The following is a 5,263-nucleotide window of genomic DNA, read 5'->3' on the forward strand; positions in this document are numbered from 1 at the left end:
AGCAAACCCTAGAAAAGATGAAAAGGAGCCTAAGCATCCAAGAGATCCTCTCCAGAGAGCAAAATTAGGTGTGGCCGTTCTCCCCTGTCAAAAGAATGATTTTGAATTCGCAATAGGGGTATATATAGGTGAGGAGCGCATCAGAAATGGGCCCAAGTCCAGCGAGGCACCGCCGGGCGGTTTAAGTGTGCCGCCCAACGGTTTGCCAGAAATCGCCCTACCGCTCGGCGGCAATCGCCACCGTCGGGCGGTTTCCCTCAGGTCCGCCCAGCGTCAATCGCCATGCCTTATCCTCGTCCTGGACCGCCCGACAGTTTAAGTGTGCCGTTGGGCGGTGCGTCGACTCTTCAAATCTTCATTTTTCTGCTCTTTTCTTGAGTCAACAACTTGTATCTTCAACTCCATTCTCTACTTTTCTCAAATTAGCTACAAAATAATGCAAAACAAGCATAAAATCGCTAAAAACAACTTTTGACTCTCTCCAGACTCATTTATTGAGTTTTGCTTGATTTTAAGCTTATTCCGAGTAGTAAAGGGTGTAATTTGGTCCAAATTGACATATGAAAACAACTGCTTTTCAACCTTCATCAACACCCTAAACTTAGGATTTTGCTTGTCCTCAAGCAAAACAAAACAAAACAACACACAAAATGAAAACTTGGCTTTATGTTGTTTCATCCAATGCCTCAACAATCCCAAGGTACATGACAAAACTACTCAATGCAATATCCTCAATGACATCCAAAATAAGATGCATGCATGCTTTCAATCCAGAGATTGCACAATAGATTTTATACACTATAAATGATCAATCCACTAAGCAAAAATGCACTCATGAAAATTAACAGTTCAAATCAAGCTAGTGTTTCACTCAATCACTCAAGTGTCTAAGGTTACACTCCACTCTCTATTGTTCACAAGTCACATGAAACAAAATTGCCATTCATCTCAAACAATCAACATCTTTACATGAAAATGCCATCAAAAGGACTTTTCCAAGGCATGTAATGAGGTTGGGCTAACAAGAAAGAATTGGTTTTTCTAGAATGAAAAATCCTTGAGTCAAGAGAGCTATCAAAACATTCAACATTTAAGCACAACTCTCTCACCAATGTCTCTCGTTCCCAACTTTTCCCTCTTCTTTTTGTTTTGCATTGAGCTCTTCTTCATGCTTTTCTTCTTTTCTTTTTCTTTTTCTCATGAATTTTTCTTTTCACAATATTTGAGCTCAATGCTTTTCACTTGCTTTTTCAATTTTCCCCCGTACAACCCCAAACTTGAACCTTTTCATCACATACAATTAGGCTCATCCCAACTCAAGGTAAAGAATTTCAAAACAAGGGTTCACATATTGTTTAAGGCTAAGGTTCAAAAAGGGTATAATATTTTAAGTATTTTGGGTGAGAATTTGGCTAGAGAAGGGTTTTCAAAAATGGCCTTGATCATATGACATTCACATGCAATTCAATCAATCATCAAGATTAAGGCAATATCATCCATGTTTTCCTGTGAACAATACATGCAATAATAAAAACTCTGGAGCTCAAAATCTCACACACATGCTTCCTCACACAAAATTCATTCATACACCATGCCTAGCATCATGACCACAATCATAAATTCATCACCCATCTATTTCCTGGATATCAACATGCGTCGCAACTCAATTCTCATCCACATCAAATAGTCATCAAATAGATCCATCATGCACATCAGTCAGTCAAACATTTTCAGAATAAGTGTTAAAGCCAAGAGTACACACCAAAATAAAAATTCAACCTATTCTATAAATTTAAGAAGAAGCAAAATAAAATAAAAAAATAAAAGCAACAGAAAGAAAAACTAAATCCTGTCTATAGACATCCCTCAGTAGATGTCTGCTATTAGCCCATGCTGTCATCAGAGTCCTCCTGACTCTCATCATCTGCGTCCTCAAAGTTCTCCTCCTCAGTGTTAGGAGCTCTAGTTGCTCCAAACCCACTACTCTGCGCCTGCTGCTCAGGCCATGCCACAACTATATGAAACTCGTCCATAGTCCACATGTGCACTGGTGGCTGGTCATATAATCCAATGATCATCTCAGTCGTCATCACCTGCCCTTTGTGAAGGGCTTCCATCCGGGCCTCCATCATGGACATATACATGTCCCTCATCTGGAAGGGTTCCGCATGCTGAGCTGGTACCTCATCTGGCACCTGCTCCTGCTGGGCAACGACTCTTGATGGAAACCCATTTAGGGCATTCACTCAAAGAAGTAGCAACTCAAGTTAAGACTAAGAAAGGGAAGTTAAAGAAGGACTTTCTAAAACTTTCTTGACTTCTTTTCTCTAAAGTCTTAGAAGGATTAACTAAAACATGTTTACTTTGTTTTGTAGGGTCTAAATAGAGCTTGCAGACTATATGTGAGCCATCCAAGAAGTAGGAGCCAAGGAAGGAGTACCATCCAATAAAAGCAAGCAAAGAAGCAAAGGTAGGAGCTGCTGACAGATTGGCGCTCAGCGCCACTTTATACCGCCCAGCGCTGGCGAACAACATTATTCACGTGATCAGCTGACCTGGAAGGAGGCATGGTTTCTGCTGGTGTGAATTGGCGCGTTTCTAGGGAGGAATTATTTGAATTTTAGGAGGGAATTCGTTCAAGCAATGAGGCCCCTCTTCTCCTATAAATAAGAGGGCTTCCTTCCTTGTAAAATCACTTTTGAGCCTTAATGAAATGCTGCAAAATTTCTGTTTCAGCCTTAATGCTCTTGAGTCAATGCTTCTTTGCACTTTCTCTACCCTTTCCTCTAGCTTCCTTCCATTATAGGAGGGCCTTCTGAGTTGAGAGGATCAATTACACACACCTTCCATCACCAAACACCAAATTCCATTCAACTACATCCAATTCCGCTGCACCTCTCTGCATCATGGAATGCTTGCTGTTTGGAACCAGATTTCTATGCTTCCAGTCCATAGCAAGTCTCCATCAGCTCTCCTACGTCGCCTCCGGGGTGCTGCCCCCGTTGCACCTGCTGCTCCAGCTACAACACAAAACTGGTGGAAGTATGCCGCATCAATGGCATTCCTGAGTCTCTTAAATGGGGGAACTACAATGTTCACCCCAGCCTACTGGCACAGAAAAGTCATAACACAACTCCTAATCTCGTCGGCAATGATTTGGCCGACATTTACCTCTATCTGTCTCATTAAGCAGAAAATGAGATGAACCCTGTGAATCGTGATATCTGAGATATGGGAGCACGGTTGGATGTTGGAATGTGTGAACGCCATCCAATATTTGGCTAATGGTATCATATCCAACCGCCGAATGTTCACCGGCGCATCGCTAGCGTTAGTCTGAAAGTGTCTACCAGGAAGACACACAACCTCCTCAATGTCAGCTATATCATCAAGCACACCAGAATGAGTCGCATACTGGCATCGCTCCCCTGGCCACTCTGTTCCCAAGAAGCTGTTAATGGTATCGGGGTCATAACTGATAGTCTGCCCCCTCACAAAGCTCATATATAGCTCAGCAGCCACTCCCCCTCTAGGCACCGCGTTGGTGTAGAATTCCTTCACCAACTCCACACTGGCAGGTGCCGGGTAAGTCGTCAATTTCTCCCAATCTCTCCTCAAAATCTCCTCCTCAAATTCAGGAACCAAGTCAGGTAAAAAGGAGGTTTTCCTCTCCATAAATAACCTCCTTTCTTGTACAGTTGCAAAGTGTTCCTCATGCTGCTTAGAGAGGAACCTCTGAGAGTCAAATCCTCTCGAGCTTTCTGGCATCTTCCTTTTACCTCCAGTATTTCTTGTTCGACGCGATGTTGAAGCCATTTCTGCAACAAATACAATATGCCAAAAGCCACAGAATTTTATTTTCAGGAGTTAATGCATCAACCAATTATCAGACCCAACAAAATTTTCAACAAAGAATACGTAAGTTTCCCTTATTCATACTGCAAACAAACCACAAGAACAAGCAGACCGCCTGGCGGTACAGAGGCTTACCGCTCGACGGTATGCAACCAGCTCGAATACCGCCCGGCGACAGAAGCATACCGCCCGACTATGAGAGGGTTTTCGAGAATTTCTCACCAAACCAACCCTAATCTCCACTCAACTACTAATTCCAAACATGCAATTCAATTCCAAGCAGTTTAATCGGTCCAAAACATTTCCCAATTCAACAATTCATGCAAAGAATCTCAAAACCCTAAGTTACCTAATTTCTAAACATGCTCATCAAGAATTTCAAAATCAAGAACTTAACAAATGAAATTTCAAAACTTACTTGAGTGGAGATATGAATGCTTGCAACAAATCCTTCAATAGATGATGAAAAACTCTAAATACACACTCCTACCAAGAGAACCCCCAACTATGAGCAAGAACTAAAACCCTTTTGTGAATGGGTGTTGAGAAAGTGTATGGAAATTTCTCTTAAACCCTCTAGGAAGTGTAAATCTGGAGCAAAGGAGCAAGGAGACCGCCTGGCGAAACTCAAAGGAGCAAGAAAAAATGAGGTACTCTTGAAAAGACCCAGCTTTTAAAGAGCTCGGGTCCTCTTGTCCGCCGCCATCGCCCGACGGCAAAGTGGTACCGCCCGACGGTGGGTTAAAATTTTCCTTACCCCTTTTCTTGCTTGCCTCTTTGTGATTTGTCCTGGTGACTCCCGATCTTTGCCCTAAATTTTCCAATCACAAGATTTTCCTCACTCAAATGCATGTGCACACAAAGAATGTAATAGACAAAATTTGAAAATAGTTACAAACACAGAAATTCAAATAATGAACTAGCAATTGAGAAAGTCTCCCCAAACACCCATCAGTAGGTGTCAAACTTCTTTGTGCTTAGTATTTCCTTCTTCTTCTTCTTTATGCTAAACCTTTTCAAGAAATTGATCATGCCAAGCAAATGTTTCCATCCATCAATCATAGGAGCCTTAATCTCCAATTTCTCAAAGATCTCCTTGAAAAACTTAACCCTATTTGCCTTCCTAGGGTTTTTCTTTTTATGAAGAAAGGGTTCTTTATATGACTTTTTTTTTTCTTTTTCTCTTCCTCTTAATTTTCTCCTTCCTTGACCTTCTATTTTTCTTTTTTCTCCCTTTCTTTATCTTCAATTTTTTCTTTTTTTTTCTTTTTTTCTCAACCATGGCTTTTCCTTCCTCATCTTTCTTCTCACTCTCATTCACATTTTTTATTTCTATCTCCTCTATATTATTCTCAACAACAACTTCTTCTGTTTTTGTTTCCTCTTCCAACATCTCTAGCTCTTCTTC

This window comes from Vigna radiata, chromosome 7 (assembly GCF_000741045.1).
Source record: "Vigna radiata var. radiata cultivar VC1973A chromosome 7, Vradiata_ver6, whole genome shotgun sequence".
NCBI lineage: Eukaryota > Viridiplantae > Streptophyta > Magnoliopsida > Fabales > Fabaceae > Vigna > Vigna radiata.